Raw genomic sequence first — 22,400 nt, 5'->3', positions numbered from 1 at the left:
AGAAACTTTGCAGTCCAGAAGAGAGTGGCTTTAATTAAGGGGAAAAAAATCTATAGCCAAGAATGCTCAGCAAGGCAATCATTCAGAATAGAAGGAGAGATAGAGTTTCCCAGATAAGCAAAAGTTAAAGGAATCCATGACACTAAACCAGCCCCACCAGAAATGTTAAAGGGGACTCTTTGAGTGGAAAGGAAAGATCATAAGTAAGAGTAAGAAAAGTAGGAAATACAAAAGTAGTAAAATTAAGTATATTCAAAAAAAACAGTCAAGGGATTCACAAAATAAAAGTATGTAAAGTATAAGACCATATACCTAAAACCTGGAGTGGGGAGGAGTAAACAATGGGTTCAAACTTAAGTGACCATCAACTTAATACAGACTCCTATATGCATAAGATATCATATATAAACCTAATGGTAACCACAAATCAAAAACCAGTAATAGATATTCAAAAATAAAGAGAAAAGAATCCAAGTATATCACTAAAGAAAGCCAGCAAACCATGAGAGAAGAGAGCAAGAGAAGAAAGGAACAGAGAAGAACTACAAAAATGAACATAAAACAAGTAACTAAATGGCAGTAAGTACATACCTATCAGTAATTATTTTGAATATAAATGAACTAAATGCTCCAATCAAGAGAGTTGGGTGACTGAATGAATAAAAAAGCAAGACCGATTTATATGCTGTCTACAAGAGATTCATTTCAGACCTGAAGACACATGCAGATTGAAAGTGAAGGGATGGACAAGCATTTATCATGCATATAGAAGTGAAAAGAAAGCTCAGGTAGCAATACTTTTGTCAGACAAAATAGACTTTAAAACAAAGACTGTAACAAGAGACCAAGAATGGCTCTATATAATCATAAAGGGAATAATCCAACAAGAAGATATAACAATTGTAAATATTTATGCACCCAGCATGAGAGCACCCAAATAAATAAAACTACTAATAACAAATGTAAGTGAAGTAATCAACACTAATACAATAATAGTAGGGGACTTTAACACCCCATTTACATCAATGGATAGATCATCCAGACAGAAAATCAACAAGGAAACAATGGCTTTGAATGACACACTGGAACAGATGGATATAACAGATATATTCAGAACGTTCCATCCAAAAACAGAAGAATACACATCCTTTGCAAGTGCATATGGAAAATTCTTTTTTTTTTTTTTAGATTTTACTTATTTATTTGAGACAGAGAGAATGAGAGAGAGAGAGCACATGAGAGGGGGGAGGGTCAGAGGGAGAAGCAGGCTCCCCGTCGAGCAGGGAGCCCGATGCGGGACTCGATCCAGGGACTCCAGGATCATGACCTGAGCCGAAGGCAGTCGCTTAACCAACTGAGCCACCCAGGCGCCCCGCATATGGAAAATTCTTCAGAAGAGATCACATATTAAGCCACAAAACAAGCCCCAACAAATTCAAAAAGACTAAAGTCAAACCATATCTGTTTTCTGACCACAACACTATGAAACTAGAAGTCAACCACAAGAAAAAAAATCTGGAAAAACCACAAATACATACAGGTTAAATAACATGCTACTAAACAATGAATGGGTCAACCAAGAAATCAAAGAGGAAATAAAAAAATACATGGAGACAAATGAAAATGAAAACACAATGGCCCAAAATCTTTGGGATACAGCAGAAGTTGTTCTAAGAAGGAAGCTCATAGCAATACAGGCCCACCTCATGAAGCAAGAACAATCTAAATAAACAACCTAAACTTACATCTAAAGGAGTTAAAAAATAAGAACAAACAAAACCCAAAACCAGTATAAAGAAGGAAGTAATAAAGATTAGAGCAGAAATAAACAAAATAGAAACTAAAACAACAACAAAAATGAACAAACAAACCAATAGAACAGAAATCAATGAAACCAGCAGCTAGTTCTTTGAAAAGCTCAATAAATCTTTATCCAGACTCATCAAAGAAAACAACCAACACCACAGAAATACAAATGATTATAAGAGAATATTATGAAAAAAACATACACCAACAAATTGGACACCCTAGAAGAAATGAATAAATTCCTAGAATTTTAAAACCTCCCAAAACTGAACCAGGAAGAAAAAGAAATTTGAACAGAGTGATTACTAGCAGTGAGATTAAATAAGTAATCAAAAAATTCCTGACAAACAAAAGTCCGGGAACAAACAGCTACATAGGGGGAATGCTACCAAATATTTAAAGAAGAGTTAATACCTATTCTTCTCAAACTATTCCCCTCCCCCAAAAAAAAGAAGAGGAAAGAAAGCTTCCAAATTCAATCTATTTCAGCATGACCCTGATACCAAAACCAGATAAAGACACTACAAAAAAGGGAACTACAGGGTAAATCTCTGATGAACATAGAAATAAAAATCCTCAACAAAATACTAACAAACAAAATCCAAAAATACATTTAAAGAAATCATTCACCACGATCAAGTAGGATTTATTCCTGGGATGCAAGATGGATTGATATTCACAAATCAATGAACATGCTATGTCACATCAATAAGAGAAAGGATAAAAACCCTATGGTCAGTTCAATAAATGCAGGAAAAGCAATTGACAAAGTACAACATCCATTCATGATAAAAACCCTCAACAAAGTAGGTTTCGAGGGAATATATCTCAACATAATAAAGGCCATATATGAAAAACTTACAGCTAACATCATACTCAATGGTGAAAGCTCAATGGTGAAAGACTGAGAGCTTTTCCCCTAAGATCACAAATAAGACAAGGATGTCCACTCTCACCACTTTTATTCAACATAGTACTGGAAGTCATAGCCACAGCAATCGGACAACAAAAAGAAATAAAAGGCATCCACATTGGTAAAGAAGAAGTAAAGTTTCCACAATTTGCAGATGATATGATACTATATATAGAAAACCCTAAAGGCTCCACCAAAAAACTACTACAACTAAAAAATGAATTCAGTAAGTTCACAGGATAAAAATCAATATACAGAAATCTATTGCATTTCTATACACTGATAATGAAGTAGCAGAAAGAGAAATTAAGAAAACAATCCCATTTACAACTGCACCAAAAATAATAAGATACCTAGGAATAAACTTCACTGAGGAGGTGAAAGACCTGTACTCTGAAAACTATAAAACACTGTTGAAAGAAACTGAAGATGACACAAATGAATGGAAAGTTATTCTATGCTCATGGGTTGGAAGAAAAAATACTGTTAAAAGGTCTATACTACCCAAAGCAATCTACATATTTAATGAAATCCCTATCAAAATACCAACAGCATTTTTCACAGAGCTAGAATAAGCAACCCTAAAATTTGTATAGAACCACAAAACACCCTGAAGAGCCAAAGCAATCTTGAAAAAGAAGAAAAAAACTGGAGGTATCACAATCCCAGACTTCAAGATATACCAGAAAGCTGCAGTGATCAAAACAGTATGGTACTGGCACAAAAATAGACACATAAATCAATAGAACAGAAAAGAGAGTCCAGAAATAAACCCACACTTTTTTGGTCAATTAATCCTTGACAAGGGAAGCAAGAATATGTAATAGGAAAAAGATAATCTTTTCAACAAATGGTGTTGGGAAAACTGGACAGCTACATGCAAAAGAATAAAACCGGGTGGGCCACTTTCTTACACCAAACACAAAAATAATTGGACTGAGGGCCTAAATGGGAAACCTGAATCATAAAAATCCTAGAAGAGAACATAGGCAGTAATTTCTTTGACATTGGCCATAACAACATTTTTCTAGATATGTCTCCTGAGACCAGGGAAACAAAAGCAAAAATAAACTATTGGGACTACATCAAAATAAAAGGTTTTTACACAGCAAAGGAAGAAAAAAAAAACACTAAAAGACAACCTAGTAGATGGGAGAAGATATTTGCAAATGACATATCCAATAAAGGGTTAGTATCCAAGATATTAAAGAACTTATACAACTCAACACCAAAAAAACAAACTATCTGATTAAAAATGTCATAAGACCTGAGTAGACATTTTTCCAAAAAAGACATACAAATGGCCAACAGACACAGGGGAAGATGCTCAACATCATTCATCATCAGGGCAATGCAAATCAAAACCACAATGAGATTATCACCTCACACCTGTCAGGATGGCTAAAATCATAAACAGAAACAAGTGTTGAGGAGGATGTGGAGAAAAGGGAACACTCATGCACTGCTGGTGGGAATGCAAACTGGTGCAGCCATTGTGGAAAATAGTGCAGAGATTCCTCAAAAAATTAAAAATAGGATTACTATATGATCCAGTAATTTCACTACTGGGTATTTACCCAAAGTGTATGAAAACACTAATTCAGAAAGATATATGCCCCCTATGTTTATTGCAACATTATTTACAATAGCCAAATTATGGAACCAGCCCAGTGTCCATCGACAGATGAATGGATAAAGACGTGGTATTGAGGCACCTGGGTGGTGCAGTCAGTTGAGCGTCTGGCTCTTGGTTTTGGCTCTAGTTGTGATCTCCCAGCGGTGGGATTGAGCTCTGCATTGGGCTCTATGTGCTCAATGTGGAGTCTACTTGAGTTTCTCTCTCCCTCTCCCTCTGCCCCTACCCCCTTGCACTCTCTCTAAAATAAATAAATAAATATTTTTTTAAAAATGTTTTATTTATTTATTCATGAGAGTCAGAGATACAGAGAGAGAGAGAGGCAGAGGCAGAGGGAGAAGCAGGCTCCCCGCCTAGCAGGGAGCCTGATGCGGTACTCGATCCCAGGACCCTGGGATCATGACCTGAGCCGAAGGCAGATGCTTAACCATCTGAGCCACCCAGGTGCCCTAAATAAATATTTTTTTAAAAAAAGAGGTGGTATACATATACAATGGAATATTACTCAGCCATAAGAAAGGATGAAATCTTGCCATTTGCAACAACATGAATGGATCTAGAGAGTATAATGCTAAGCAAAGTAAGTCATTCAGAGAAAGACAAATGCCATATTTCACTCATATGTGAAATTTAAGAAAAAACAAATGAGCAGAGGAAAAAACAGAGAGAGAGAGAAACTAAGAAATAGACTCTTAACTACAGAAAACAAACTGATGGTTACCAGAGGGGTGCAGGGTGGGGGGATGGGTGAAATAGATGAAGGGGCTCAAATACCACAATTAGTACTGAATATTGTATAGAATTGTTGAATCACTGTATTGTACACCTGAAACTAATATAACACTGTATATTAACTATAGTAGAATAAAGTTTTTTTAAAAAGATAAATTCACTTGAGATATCTATACATGTCCCCTTTCACAAACAGAAGAGATGACTTAAGGGACCATCTTATTTTAAGGCCAGTTAAAAGAGAAAGCATGTAAAGTTCTGATCATCCCCAAAAGTTGAACACCAATGGTTTGCAGACTAAGCTTTTCTGTGTTGAAAAGTTGAGTTCAAATGCACATCTGCACTTTCAAAGCTCTGAAGAGAGTCCACTTAAAACCCCAAGATAATGGTCTCTTCTAGTTTTTTACAAAGACTAGAAAATATAAATATGTAAGTATGTTATATTTGGTTTTGTCAAAATTTCTTAAAATTTAGAAAAATTCTGATTCACGTTTTATTTCAAATATCTCTTCACCCCCTTTCCTCTCCCATGCACATGATGATAAAATCCTAACCTTTTTCTAGGAAGGGAAATACTTGTCCAAAAAAAAAATGAAGTCTTGGAAAAGTAATTAATTCTTGGATACAGAGAAATGTTTGTACATAGTTACATGGTTGACTAATCTTTTGTTTCTCTTCTCACCAGTCTTTTAAAGATATTCTATAGTAATATACAGAGCTAGAATATGTATCTGTGTGTAACAGGTACTTTTTATGGAAATCAACAAATGTTAAAACCTCCCAAGGATGCTTTAGAAAATGTAGATCATATTTTTGCAGGTCTCAAAGTACTTGGCTGAATCACAATTTTAACCTCTTAATGGCAAAAGTACAACATTATCACAGAATCATTGTGCTGGGAATAAAAAGGAAGGATGAATGGGGGAAGGTATCACTAATGATACAATCGACTGCAAATATATAAATTGTGATTACCATAACGGACATTGCCTAAGACAACCAGAAAAATACCCACCACCTATAAAATGAGCTCTTCTATTTATAACTGTTGGGTGCAGGCTTTAAAATTTCCTACCATCTTTGAAATCAGGTATTTGTTATGCAATCTCTCTGCATAGCATTTGATAGGTATTCATCAAACATCCTCATCCAGAGAACACTGCCTAACAACAAAGCACTCTGAAATGCTACTGTGTGTTTAGGGAATGTTTAACCCACCAGAATGGAAACTTTTTGGAAACAACTTGCTCTATTATATATTCCCACAAGTTTGTAGATTCCTACAACTTTGTATAACATGGCAACAAAAATCACTCCTCTCTTCCTAAAGCAAATATGGCTGTGGTTCTTAATCAGCATCTTTAAAAGCCTAAGCCTGGCTTATATATTTATAGATGCAGACATCCTAAAGATACCATAGACTGAACTGGGTAAGTCTTGCCAAGGGACTCTGTAGCTTTTGCTATATATGCAGAACCAATAAGGATGTGCTAATGCTGTTATCAAATGCAGCCCTATCAGCACTAAACACTTGGCTTGGCATTTGGATAGTAACATTTTAAAGAAAGTGAGCGAAATGAGATTCTCCTTTATATTGCAAACATATAATAAAGAAGCTTCTCTTACTGGTTTAGCAACTGAGAAAACTTGATGAAGTTTGTAACAAGAAACATAAGAGATGGTATCTATGATAAATTCTCACATGAGGAAATGAACACTCTAAATAGCTATTTCTGAATTTATGCTGCCACTCCAATTAAAGGGCTGTCCATTACATGACTATTTCACAAGTGATATTTACAGGCCTTTCAATGTTACTACAGAAAGATCCCAGCACTACATTCTACTTAAACTCTAGCTCATTCCAATAAGGAAATTATAAGGAAAGCCTTATTCACAATTTATGGAATAAAAGAGCAAAAATCCCTTCCACTGAAAAAGGAACACTATTCGGATATAGTGGTAGAAATGGGACTAAAGAAGGAAGAAAACTGTAGATATCACTTGACCACAGCAAACCTGTCTTCATTCACCACCCTACTTTTCTGCATTTCTGCTTGGCCTTTCCACTGTGCCTGTTTACCTCATGGCTTTTCTTGCTTCTTGCTAAAATTAAGAATTGAGGAAAAGGTGTTTGATGATTTTTAAATCTTTCTCTCACTGATATGTTTAAAAAAAAAAAAAAACTGAGCACTCATTTGAGAGTTGGCAAAGTTTTTCTGAATCCCTCGGGAGTTTGGTGGGTAAGTGCTCTGTAAGCACCATAACAATGAGGAAACAAGTCCAGAAGAACAAAGAGACTTGTCCAAAACACATGGTGAGCACAAGGCACCAGTACATTGCCATTCACCTTCTCTGAAATCACATCTCATATTCCTCCCACACCACCATCTTCTCCTACCAAAGAGATGGTATCATACAAGCAAGAGTAGTTGGTGTGGCTTTTCTTGTGACCAAAATTTCTAAAGAAACCAAAACCTGCAAAGCTATCCCTGATTACCTTATGGAAAGGACCACCTTCCCATACCCACTATTCTCAATCTCAGCTCTTTGTTTATTTACTTATTGCCACCTACCACAATCTGTAATTATTTTCCTGATTACTTGTTTATCTGTTGTACACTGGAACATAATCTCTCTGAAAGTGGGGCAGCAAGTGTGTTTTTATTGTACTCACTTGTATCTAGCTTTTAGCACAATGACTAGCATAAGTAGAGTTACAGTAAATAGTTGTTAGATGTTAATAGTTCAATTCTTTCATAATTTACACAGAAAAATAAAGCAGAGTTCCATATGATATCACTTAGAATCAAATCCTCCAAGTGCAAGAATTGTTTGGTAAGAATAAAAACAGTGCATTTTAGAACCATAAAGAGCTTTAGAAAACCACTTAGTGTAACCATTTTGTATAACTGGTGAAGCATTGAATCCTAAAGGCTACTCAGCTTACCCAAAGTCACACACTTAGCCACAGAGCTGGGACTAGAACCTAGTGAGAGTTTATTAATTTTGTTATTCACACGTACCCTGTATTGCTGAAGAAAAGATCTAGGGAATTTGACTAATAATGTTGAGAAAAGGTAGAAGTTAGTACCCTGAAACAAAGTTCAATAGCAATTTTTTGTAGCTAGAAACATTTGGTTCAGTTTCCAAATAATACTAATTCATACAAAAAAATACGGTATATTATATATTACTGATGAAAAAGCGCATTCTGTGCCATAACTTACAACACTGTATTTCAGAACAAAAGACATATTTTAACATGCCTTAGCCCCTCCCCCACAAAAAGAATCCATCATTTCTGAAATAAAATCATTTAGGAAGGTAGGATAATATATCAAATAATGCCACAGACAGGGACTTTTATGTTCAACCTTCCAATTTCTGCACCAACTCAAAGAAAATCTTTAGCCTCTCTGTGGCATACATAAAATGAAAGCAAGTGTTTTCTCACTTACCTACTAAAGATACCACTTGGGTACTTCCAAATACTATTTTGTATCTCAGAATGCAGGCTGCTTATAAATATATACCAAGGATTATTAATCCTATTTTAAGCCAATACGATCATACAACGAAAAGGGAAAAAAGACTGAACTCATCTGTAATTCACACCACAGCAAGTAGTTATTACAGCCCATATGGAATGAAGATCACCCACTGCTGAAAGTTCCATGAAAGTGTGACAAGGTGACACACAGGAGTTAAGTGTTGTATGCTGGGTGGCAGCTCATTTCATACCAGTGTAGAACTTGCTATTTTGAAAGGAATGTACAGGAAGCCACCACCCAGACAGGGGTGAAAACTGCAGAATCAAACAAATGTTGCTGATTCAAAGTTGTTCTCCTACGATAACAACCAGCACCAAATGAGTTGCCATGGTGGAGAGCAAGCTGTGCTCAGAGACTAATTGCTACACTTGTTAGAGTGTGCAAGAAGGTGTTTATTTGTTTTACATGTGTTTGGTGCCAAGACATCCCGGGGATCCGGAGCTGAAGTGGAAACAGAATGACAGTGTTTAGAAAACTAAACACAAAAACAAAAGGGAAAGAGAATTTTTTTTTTTCTGAAAGTGACTTACTTGAGCATTAAATGTATGAAAAGCTTGAGGCTCTTATCCTGGGTGATTAATTCTTCAGGCTCCTTCAGATCAACCCGTGGGAGCCCAAGCTGGAATGGAGTGTATTAAGTCTGAGAGGCTTTGATGTTGTTACTTTTATTTAGATGGTGAATTATTCAAAGCAGGGAGGATCAATCTAAGAGCTACCAATAGAAATAAAAGGGAATGAACTCAGGAACAGGAAGAAAGTAAAGCACAAAATGTGGGTGTTCAAACAGTTCCACCTGAATGGCAAAATTTAGAGTATGTACTATGGGTAATTTGCCACACTGTATCTTTCCAGTTTCAGAAATAATAACTCGATTTTGATTGACATTTTTAAAGGTTTAATCATGGAAATACTTGTACTGAACAACGTTGTTTTTCTTCGCTCATACTTCATAGGCCTCCAGAGTCTTCCACTGGACAGAAATTTGCCACTCCAAATATAAGCCCCAAATATTTCCAGAATATGATTAACAAGTAAGTTAATTCCTCCAACCAATGAACATGGTAAGTATTAAAAACAATTATTGTTACTTATAATTTTTCTTTTGATATGCAGAAATATCTGAGCACTAATAAACTCCTCAACAACAAATGTGGTGTGTTTACATTTTCCATATGATTAGCATATTATGTGGATTATTTTTATTTGAAATTAAGAGGCCAGGCGTGCCCCCAACTCCAGAGTCTGACAGAACCATGACCTCTCCCCTCTTTTTCTTGCCACTATAGATAATGCCTGCCAGTCACCCACCGAGAAAGGTGGAGAGACAGGAAAGTCAGATGAACCAGCCCCTGCCCCTGGCCCTGGGGCTACATTTACAGATGGAATCCCAGAGGAAACTGATGGGAATGGAGATGGGGACTAGAAAAAAGCCGCGGCTGAAGGAAAGCTCAAGAGTCAGGACATCCTAGATTTAACAGCAGTAAAAAGGAAGACTCATCATTACTTACTCCTGCAGCCAAAAAAATGAAAATAGATACCAAAGAAAAAAAAGAAAAGAAGCAGAAAGTGAAGATGAGATTTAAAAGATATAAATCCTATTTTTTTCTTTTTCTGAGAAGCTGTTGAACCTTTATGAAATGTATCACCAGTCAGCTTTCCCCTTGGCAGCCATTAAAAGGCTGATCCAGAGGCACCCAGGTGGCTCAATCGGTTGAGTCTGCTTTGGCTCAGGTCCTGATCCTGGGGTCCTGGGATCCAGCTCCCCAACACCCACTAAGGGCTCCCTGCTCAGCAGGGAGCCTGCTTCTCCTCTCCCTCTGTCTCTCCTCCTGCTTGCTCTCTCTCTCTCTCAAATGAATGAAATCTTTAAAATAAATGAATGAATGAATGAATGGCTGATCCAGTCCATCACTGGCACCTGTGTCTCAGAATGTTGTTATTGCTGTCTGGTATTTACAGGGTTTTCATCAAGGAGGTGATAGAAGAAGCACTGGATGTGTGTGAAAAGTGGGGAGAAATGCCACCACTACAACCCAAACATAGGAGAGAGGCTGTTCGGAGGTTCAAGTCAAAGGGCCAAATACCAATCCCAACTCAAAGCACAAAAAAATCTTCTTCTAGACCAGAGCCTACAAAGGCCTCGTACTGAAGGAAGAAATACTGGTTCCAGACTCCTTCCTATTGCATGAGACTTTTGCCCTGGTGCTTTAATATCTCAGCCCTCCAAGAATTCCATGATGGTTTTAATGTCTTTCTCAGAACTCTGATATTCATCATATCTAAAAAGCATGCGACCTGTTTCATAGTTGCCTTGACTAAATATTGGGACCTCTTTGGGCATTTTGAGGCATTTAATGGTCTCTTGGCTATTTGGAAGAAAAAAGGTACATGGGCCTTAAGCATCTTCTAGACAGGGAAGCAGCTTTCAGAGAGAAAGCATTTCCAAGAGAGCTTGGGCAGTTTCAAACTGAAGCATGAAGTTGCTATGACTTAGGTTATTTCTTCCATCTGGTTTTAAGTAGATGAAACAACCAGAAACTTTTGACTTATGATATTCTACAATGAAGAACATAGTGATAGCAAGAGTAGTGGAAAAGTTTATCCCTGTAAACATTTAAAGTTCTCTTACGGATTTTAGTGAGTGATCATTAAATGGTTTTCCAACTTGTAAAAAAAAAAAAATTAAATAAATAAAACAAAACTAAGAAATTATATGAATAATATTCATTATGTATCATATATCATTTTGAAGCACCTGTTTTATATAAACTGTATCACAAAAAGTAATTTGATTTTCTTTTAAAGATTTTATTTATTTGACAGAGAGAGACAGTGAGAGAGGGAACACAAGTGGGCGGGGGGGTAGCTAGAGAGGGAAAAGCAGGCTCCCCACTGAGCAGGAAGCCTGACGCAGGGCTTGATCCCAGGATGCTGGGATCATGACCTGAGCCAAAGGCAGATGCTTAACTGACTGAACCACCCAGGCGCCCCAATAGTAATTTGACTTTTTTAAGTTCCCTTTATTACCTCAAAATTTTATACAAATTTTTTTTACTTGGTTTGATACTCCTTCTCTCTATCTCTCTTTCTTTCTCTTTATCCCTCTCTCAGGTATGTGAAAATTTATCAGACAGGAAGAAGTAGTAACCTTCATTTTTCATACAAGGACAATAATGCAAATCTATACCCACCATAGATTAAAAACTTCATTTTAATGTCAATTACTTTCTATTTTCCACTGCTTTCTGCCACATACAGTGTGAATGGTTCATTAATGTGTACTGAAAAACATATGCCAAATTGGGATTCATGCAAATCACCAACCCTACACAAAAAGAAAAATTTGTATCTGTAAAAACCTGACAATTTCTCCAAGATTCAATTTATATTTAACCTTGGAACTCTTCTTACGTGATCTTCCAAAAAGTCATCAGGAAGAGGTTATAGTTTTTGCCCTCTCTAATAAAAATTAATTTCATGCTTTTTATCTGGTCTTCTACACCCATAAGGGAATATAGTTTGCAAAAACAGTCTTATGGCAAGGAATTAGCTTTTGCCTCTGGTTTAATGCAAAATACATCAAGTAAGTCAGCCACATATTATTAGCCCAACTATTACAACTATATAGGAGCTCTTCTGCCTCACTGAAGTTCCAAAACTAGAACAGAACCAGAAAAACCAACAAATGAACCTGTATGTATAGGGATGTGTGTGTATTAATATGTGTGTATATGATGTTTACCCTCATATTTGTAATTCTGATCCAATGCCACAGAGTTCCCCCTTGCTTTCCATATTCTCTATTTGCATCTCTATGCTGTCTGCACCCCACAAAACACAGACCCAAGCACTCAGCTCCAAGAGCAAGAGTGTCACTCAGAGAAACACTTTCCACCATCTCCACTACCAGCTCCAGAGCGCTGACTCAGAGATTTTGTCTGGGGGAAGAACAGACTGTAAAACAGATGGCTGCTGATCTCCCAGAGGAACTGGCTTCATTTGCAACTGCACATGGAGAAGTTTAAACCTGAGGGTGCCCTCAAGAATAATGGAGGTTGTGGTTATGGAAATGAATACAATAAACCTCATTTAAAATGGAGATGGGAAGCCAGAAGGGGGAGCTCTCATGCCATCCCACTCCTCGTAGCCCATTGCACAACCAACAGGAAGAGGCACACCTTGCATTTCAAACAGGGAGAAGCCTATGCTTTCTACCAGGAGGAAGAGGAGGGGGAGGAGGAAGATTTTCTCCTTTCCCAGCAACAGCCCAGCCAATGAAAGACTTACACAACTTAGAAAAGATTTCAAAGTATCCATTGAAAATTTGTTCACAGAACTAAAAGAAAGCATGATTAAAGAAATAAAAAGAGGTATAATGACAATGTTGCATCAAATAAAGAATACCAATATCAATAAAGAGACTGAAATTATAAAAAATAAAATAACTAAATGGAAATTATGGAGCTAAAAAGTACAATAACTGATATAAAAAAGATTCACTGGGGCTCAACAACAGATATGAAATGGCAGAAGAAAGAATTAACAAACTTGAAAATGGGTTGACAGAAATTATGCAAGCCTAATCAGAGAAGGAAAAAAAATGAAGATAAATGAATAGAGACTCAGAGAAATGTGGAACAACATTAAGAACATTAAAATATGTATAATAAGAATATCATGAGAGGAGGGAAAGAAATGAGAAAAAATATTCAAAGAAATAATGGCTAAAAACTTCTATATTTATTGAAAAACTATAGCCTACACATCTAGAAAGGTCAACTTACTCCATGTAGAAACACAAAGATCCACAGACACACCCTACTAAAAATGCTGACAAAGAGAAAATCTTGAAAGCAGCAAGAGAAAAAATAACATCACTTAAATGAAACTCCAATAAGATTAACAGCTAAAAATCTCAGCAGAAGTCAAAAGGCAGTGGTTAGAAAAGTCAACTAAGAATCCCATATCTGGCAAAACTTATTCTCAAATGAAGGTGAAATGAAGATTTTCCGTAATAAAAAAAAAAAAAAAAAAACAGAATTGTTTGTTTCTAGCAGAACTGCCTTGCTGAAAGCAAGTAATCCCAGATGGTAATTCACATTCATATGAACAAAGAGTACCAGTAGGTGTAATTATAGAATAGTAAAAGACATTACTACTGCATATTTTTTAAACTTTCTTCTTTTCTTTCTCTTTTCTGATTTTAAAAACCAATTTTTATACATATGTGATTTATATATTATTTATAATTATTTATATATATGTAATATATATTTTCTAATAACACAGAGGAGGTAGAAAAGAGCAAAAATGTTATAGGTTAAAGGAATAGCTAAAGATGCTAAAGTGATAATTAATACAAAGTATTTTGGGGTTTGTAACATTAATAGATATAACATGTATAACAATAATACCACAAAAAGGGGAGAAAAGAAATAGAGTTACATAGGAGTAGTATTTTCTATATATTTCTGGAGTTAAGCTATCATAACCTGAAGCTGATTCTGATCAGTTTAAAAATATATATATATATGGTAAACCCTAGAACTATCACTAAAGCTCAAAAAGTATAGTGAGAAAATCAATAGTGAAGCTTAAATGTTACATTAGAAAATACTCAATGCAAAAGAAGAAATAAAAGAACAAAAAGACATGAGACACATAGAAAACAAAATTTTAAATAGCTGGCATGAATGCAACTGTAACAATAATAACACTGAATGTAACTGGATTAAACAAGCCAATCAAAAAGTAGAGATTGTCAGACTGGATTTAAAAAAATGATTCAATTATATGTTGTCTATAGGAGAAGCACTTTAAATTCAAAGACACAAAAGTAAAATGATGGAAAAAGATACATCATGCAAAGGGCAACCCACAGAAAAACTGGAGTAGCTCTATTGTATTAAGCAAAATAGACTTTAAAAAATAGTACTAGAGATAAAGAGAGATATTTTATAATGATAAAAGGGTCAATCTAACAGGAATATACAACAATTATCAATGTACATGCACCTAATCACAGAGCACCAAAACATATAAGGCAAAAAGTGACAGAAATGAAGAGAGAAATAGACAATAATAACAGTTGAAGACTTCAATATCCTGCCTTCAATAATAATAAAGACAACTAAAGAGAAAATCAACCAAAAAATAGATTTGAACACTACAAAACAACTAGATCTAACAAACATCTGTAGAACACTCTATCCAACAACAGAATACATACTTTTCTCAAGGGCACATGAGACATTCTCCAAAATAGACCATATGCTATGTCATAAAAGAAACTTCAATTCATTTAAAAGGATAGAAATAATACTAAATATGTGCTCTCAACAGTGAAATAAAATTAAAAATCATTAAAAATAATTAAGGAAACTCACAAATATATGGAAATCAAAAAACATATTCTCAAACAACCAATAGGTCAATGAAGAAATTAAGTAAATCCAAAAATACCCTGCAATGAATGAAAATAAAGACACAACATATCAAAACTTATGGGATGCAGCTAAAGGAATTGTTAGAGGGAAATTTATAGCTATAAATGCCTATATTTTAAAAAAGAAATAACAGATATCTCAAATCAAAAATCTAAACTTCTAACTTAGATATTGGGGAGAGGAGAGAAAACTGAACCTAAAGCAGGCAAGAGAAAAGTTAAAAGATTGGGATGGAAATTAATGAAACAGAGAATAGAAAATCAGGTTCCTTGAACAGATCAACAAAAAAATTAACTAACCTTTGCCTAGTTTGACCAAAAGGAAAGGAGGAAAGATTCAAATTGCTAGAATCAGAAATGAAAGAGCAGACATCACATAAATACCAACCTTAACATAAATAAAAAGGAGTATGAAGGAACACTATGAACAGTGCACATCAACAAATCAGATGACTTAGAACAAATAGAGAAAATCTTAGAAAGACACACATTACTAAGACTGACACAACAAGAAATAGACAATCAGAATAGATCTATAAAAAGTGAAGAGATTGAGTCCACAATTTAAAAAAAAAAAAAAAAACTAGTCACAAAGAAGCCCAAGCCAATATGGCTGATTTCTACCAAACATTCAAAGAAGAATGAATACCAATTCTTCACTCTTTCAAAGAACAGAAGAGGAGGTAGCATTTCCCAACTCATTTGAAAGGGATCACCCTGATAATAAAATTAGGCAAAGAAAGCAGAAAAGAAGAAGAAATGAAAACTACAGAAAAGAAGAAACCATAGGCCAATGTTTCTTATGAATACAGATGCACAATCCTCAAGATACTAGCAAACTGAATCCAACAACATATGAGAAGAATTATACACTATGGTCAAGTGGGATTTATCCCGTCACAGTAGACTGGTGTAACATCTGAAAATTAATTAATGTAATATGTAATATTAATAGAATTTTTAAAATCACACCATCATCTCAATAGACAGAGAAAAAGTATTTGACAAAATCCAATGCCTTGGATGATAACAACACTACACAAACTTGGAATAGAAAGGAACTTCCTCACCCTGATAAACGGCATCTAGAAAAAACCCAGTTAACCTCATACTTAATGATGAAAGACCTGAATATTTATCCCCAAGATCAGGCACAAGACTAAGTACCCGCTCTTGCCACCTCTATTTAACATTATACTGGAAGTTCTCACAGGTCAAAAAATAAACACTATCCAGATTGCAAAGGAAGAAGTAAAACAAAAATTCATAGACAGACTGATCTTATACAGAGAAAATCCTAAAGAATCCACTAAAAAACTATTACAATAAATGAATTCATCAAGTTTGCAGGATATAATATCAAAAAGCAAAAATCATTTATATTTCTACACATTTGCAACAGATAATGTGAAAATAAAAATTCTATTTACAATAACATCAAAAGGAATAAAATAAATTTAACCAAAGAAATTCATATCTTACTTCTGAAAACTATAAAACATTTTTGAAAGAAAGTAATGAATATCTAAATAAATAGGAAAGTCATCCATGTTCATGGATCAGAACACTTAACATTGTTGAGAAGGCAACACACCCCAAACCGATCTACAGATTTAGTACAATTCCTATGAAAATACCAGCTGATTTTTGTTTTAGAAATTAACAAACTGGGCACCTGGGTGGCTCAGTCGTTAAGCGTCTGCCTTCTGCTCAGGTCATGATCCCAGGGTCCTGGGATCGAGGCCCACATCGGGCTCCCTGCTCCGCAGGAAGCCTGTTTCTCCTTGTCCCACTTCCCCTGCTTGTGTTCCTTCTCTCACTGTGTCTCTCTCTGTCAAATAAATAAATAAAATCTTTAAAAAAAAAAAGAAATTAACAAACTGATTCTAGAATTCATATGAAATTGCAAGAAGCCCAGAATAGCCAAAACAAAACTAAAAAGAAAAAAGGAAGAAGGGGGAATCGTACTCCTAATTTCAAGATTAATAGTGCAACAGTAATCAAACATTATGGTACTAGCATGAGGACAGACATACAGATCAATAGAATAGAACTGAAAATCCAGAAATGAACCCAAACACCTATGGTAAACTGATTTTTTACAAAGGTGTCAAGACCATTCAATAGGAAATGAATAGTCTTCAACAAATGGTGCTGGCACAAATAGATAGCCACAAGCAAAAAATAAAGCTGGACCCCTACCTCATACCATGTACAAAAATTAACTCTTTTCTGGCATGAAAAGACTAATAAGATTAAGTTGAATCCACTGTTTACTGTAGTTGAGAGTAGTTCCCCAGTCTTTACATCTGCAATAAAATGTATATAATCTTTTCAGATGTAGTAGTTTATAAACAATAAAAGATATCAATTTACTAGGTTAGAGTCTCAGTGAGTGAAAAAGTATGATATTCCCTTAAACTAATCAGGTTCTTAGTTATCAGGAGCTTAGCAATTGGTACATAATTAAGGTAGCACTGAGATATTACTGCATGTTAAACACACAGGAAAAAAACAGACAGCTAGCTTTATAAATTCAAACCTACAAAGTGAACACTAAGGTCCTTATTCCCCATAGTGTTTCTTTTTTTATAGCTTTGTAAATTTTATCTTGGAATAAAATGCAAACTTTTTCAGTCATGGTGGCAAGGTCATCTCTCATATAATGGGTTCTGGAGTTAGACTTTCTGAGTGCAAATCATACTTCCATTATTTTGCTAGCTGAATAGTCAGGAAAGTTTTCTCTTCAGAAAATGGGTATAAATATAACAATAATTCCTACTTCATTAAGTTATCAATAGGATAAATTATTGGCACATATCAAATGCTCAATCAAAATAGCAAATTGATACTTTCTCTCAGTTTCTTTAAGGTTCACTAGAGAAAAATAATTTTCTGTGTCATTACATAAGTCTGACCTAACCCAGAATTTCATTATGACTAATTTCAATTAGTGAACACAAGGTACGAACATGTTTTCTCTGAAATTTTAGTTCTTTTGCTGGTTTATCTGTTAGGTGGAAGATGATAAAAGACCTAGAGTACAATTTCTCTTCAGTCATAAAATTCCTTTTTACAGGAAATCATTCAACAAATAAAATTTGAGCACTTACAGTGGTGAAGGTACCATGCAAAGTGTTATTACAGGTTACCACAATTTTAAGGCTGTAGATGTACAGTTTTAATGGCTCTTGTGTTTAAAATAATACTAACAAGTAAATTCCAACAGAAGTACTTACAATAATAAGAAAAAGAAAAATGTGAATTGGAAACATAAATTATGTATTGTAAGAAAGTGAGCCCAAAGAAAGAGATTGTTCCATAAACCAGGAGTAAAAGCATTCTGGTCAATGCTCCAAGCTGTTATTCCAAAAAGATTATCTCCTAGTGCCATAAAATAAATCTTATTGGCCTTTAAATGAAGTTCTGCCATTTTCCATACTATAATTACATTTCTCAGGCAATATTTTTCCTATCATTATCTTCTCCATTATTATTACCATCATTGTTATCATTATTATAATCATCACTATTCCCACTAACCAAGTATTTTAGAAATTCAAAATTTCTCCATATCCAAAATATATTTTGTCCACAGATGTAAAGAATATAATACAAGTCATTCATTGACAGAATGAAAATGTCAAAAAGTATTTAGACCATATTTCTCTTGTATATTTTAGTCCTCAAATCAAGACCTCTTAAATAACCTACCTATGTAGTCAGCTTGAAAATCACAAATCAAAATGTCAAACAACTTCAGATGGTAATCATAAATTATGCACAAATATTCCTGGTCTCATGTTTCCAGGTCAAAGATAAGATTGTTCACCCCTTCCCTCTGCTTTCAACTTCAATGTGGTAATAATTTACTTGCGCCAATAAAATATGAGTGAAAACTTCCAGGCAGAAAGGTTTATTATAAGCCAGCACATGATTCAACATAGTTTTTCTTACTACCAAGGCCAGTGATTCTCTATTCTGCCTCAAAGTCAGACTAGAGGTAATTCATTTATGTAGTCATTGTTAAATCAAAAGATCTTATTAAAAATTAGCTAAAATGAAACCAAATATATCTCCCATTTTAACAAACATAAAAGTCTATAACTCACCGAAAAATAGAACACAATTTTCATATCCAACTACAAATATGAACTTACTTCTGTGCTGTATGTACAGATACTGCTAAAACAAGGGATTCAGAAAGTTTGAAAATAAAAGAATAGTGAAAGGTATAAACCACACAATGCAGGAAAAAAGAAAAGATAGGGATTGTGATATAACTATCGATGAATCAGATGAACTAGAATTCCAGCCAATGTATTAAAAGTCCAAAAAAAAATTAAAAAGGATACTTTGTAAATCTAACAAATACAAATTACAATGAATATATTAAAGTCATTAACTTTTACATACCGCATAATATGACAACCTTTTAAAGCACAAAATAATACAGGAGATACAAGCAAAAATTTGAAATATATTAGTAGTAGAACATTATTAGGCCACACACACAAAAAAAAAAACAATAAATATTAAAAACTAGAAAGAATACATACTTAGCGTGCGTGTGACGTGGGGCTCCATCCCATCACCTCGAGATCACTACCCTAGACAAAATCCAGAGTCTGACACCAAACCAACTGAGCCATCTAGGTGCCCCAGTTCATTTGTGTTCTTATATTTTATTTTATATCTGTACATTTATTTTTATATTATTTACATTTACATTTACATATCTTATTTTAATATCTTTGTAAGATTATATATATTAATAATTATAATTATTATATATATCAAGCCAGTAGAATAAAACTTGGGACAATTCTTTTATTGCTTTGAAGTGTTTTTTTAAAGATTTTATTTATTTATTTATTTATTTTGAGAGAGAGAAAGAGAGAGAGTAAGCAGGGTGGGGAGGGGTAGAAGGAGAGAGAGAGAAAGAGAATCTCAGGGAGCTGGGGCAGGGCTTGATCTCAAGACCCTGAGATCATGACCTGAGTCAAAACCAAGAGTGGGATGCATAACCCATTTAGCCACCCAGGCGCCCTTCTAGGAAACGTTCTAACTTGTACTCAAAGTTCAGAAGCCATAGAAGAAAAGATTAATGTATTTTATCATATAAAAATTATAATTAAAAACAAATCTGCAAAACAAAAAAATCACCCTAAGTAAAGTCAAAAGACAGATGAAAAAGTTATACATCAGAAATAAAATATCAATCTTTCTAATATAGAAAGAATTCTTAAGAAAGTTTATAAGAGGGGGAGCCTGGGTGGCTCAGTGGGTTAAGCGTCTGCCTTTGGCTCGGGTCATGATCTCAGGGTCCTGGGCCTGAGCCCCACTTGGGGCTCCCTGCTCAGCGAGAAGCCTGCTTCTCCCCCTCCCTCTGCCTGCCACTCCCCCCTGCCTGTGCGCTCTCTCACTCTCTCTCCCGCTCTTGTGAAATAAATAAAATCTTTACAAAAAGTTTATAAGAAAAAAAAAATGACCCAATAGAAAAATGAGCACAGTATATGCACAGATGGTTCATAGAAAAAAATAACTACAAATGGCCCCTAAACATCTGAACAGAGGTTTTTAACTTTCTTAAGAGAAACGCAGATCAAAATTTCATTGATATGATTTTTATCCAGATACCTCAAATATCTATTAAAAACCAAAATATTTCTAACACACTGTGTTAAGATGCTCATAAATTGTTGCCGAGACCACAAATTAGCTTAACCTAGAGAGCAATTTGGCAAGATCTTTCAAAACTATAAATTACCTAGATTCAATTTTACAGAATTTATCCTAAAGATATAATTGTACACAAGCAAAATGACATATATTCAGTTATCCATTGCAACATTGTTTGCAATTGCGTAAAATTAGCAACCACACAGATTGCTTTCAATGAGAAACTATTTAAATTGTTACAACCATACACTGAAATACTATGGAGTTATTTTTAAAAGGGAGGAAGGGAAAATACAAGGAATCTCTTTGAGTTTGATAGGGAAATATACAATATACAGTATACATTGTTAAATGAATGAAACAAGGTGTTACCTTTCAAATCATATAAAAGGAGGGTGAAGATAAAAATAAAATAGAATACCTATTTGCTTATATTTGCATTAAAAAATTGTGGAAGTATACAAAAGAAATTAATAAAAAGGACTAAGAGAAGGAGGCAAGACAGTTATGTTTTATTATATGTCTTTTTATGTTGTTTAATTTTTTTAAACAAGTACATTTTTAAATGGCGGGAAAACTCAGTTATATATTTCATTGAGCTAAAATGGTTGTCATTGCCAAAGAGACTTTACAATCCAAGCAATTTTTTTTTGCATATTTATTTTTGGTTTGACCCTGTGCTTCAAATTTTCACAGAACTATATCTCTCTCTATGGAAAGTAAATGTCATAACTTTCCCTTTTGGTCTCCAGGTTCTGGAAAACAACATCTCCATCTCAAAGCCCCAGCAGTGACCAATGCTATCAACCCTACGTGTCTTCTGGCATCGAGGTCTCAGCCAGGAATTTAATCTTAAATGGCTCTATATTTGTAGAGGGGACAGACAAAGCATTTCAAAAGAAGTCTAGGATGTGGTTTTATGTTTTTGACATCAGCCCACCAGGTTTGCCTGTCAGGGGTAATGTGTGTGAAACGTTTTATCCGGTTCTGACATTCTCAAAGTGATTTCATCAGTAGTCCCTCTGGAGGACCAAATGAAAGCTTGTTCAACTAGAACTTGAGGCAATGATAGTAGGAAGCCTCTGGCAATTCCTGCTGTTGGAGTGTTAAAGGTCACTGTTAAAATTTATAACATATTATCTAACATTAACACTTCTGCTGATGTATTCTCAAAAAATTTCCACTTTGATCTGCCTGAATTAAAGTCTGTTTCACAATCTGGGTTCTTCAACATGTCCCTTCACAACAAGCATGGACAGAACAGTCAGTTCACTGGAATATTTATGCAGACATATTCACAGGTTGTGAATTAGTTGGTCCTTTGGTTCTGAGCACAGGTGATAGGCCAGACTTCAAAGAAAAGATTATTTTTGTTGTGACTCTAATTATAACTGATTTGGTGGTCTTTGCCCTAACTGCTCACACATGGCATTTTATAAATAAATGTGTCAATGTAAAGAGATCACAACCACACACACCATTAGCACCATCAGCAGCATTAATATGATGGTTCCTTTTAATTAAAAAAACACAGAAGTAGCAGAACATACACAATCTCTTAAACTCTTGTTTGTCGCACAGAGGTGGCTGTGCTTAGGGCAGGCAGAGCTATATTGCATGCAACATGGGAAA

General features: G+C 34.9%; 1 pseudogene; it reads left to right on the top strand.

Annotated features, from left to right (window-relative positions):
- Positions 1–9,462: 9,462 nt before the first annotated feature.
- Positions 9,463–10,830, top strand: LOC102729456 (transcription initiation factor TFIID subunit 11-like; annotated as a pseudogene).
- Positions 10,831–22,400: the final 11,570 nt, after the last annotated feature.

This window comes from Leptonychotes weddellii, chromosome 14, assembly GCF_054177405.1.
Source record: "Leptonychotes weddellii isolate Sample4059 chromosome 14, ASM5417740v2, whole genome shotgun sequence".
In the NCBI taxonomy this organism is placed as follows: Eukaryota; Metazoa; Chordata; class Mammalia; order Carnivora; family Phocidae; genus Leptonychotes; species Leptonychotes weddellii.
This window is presented reverse-complemented; position numbering and strand designations above follow the sequence as displayed.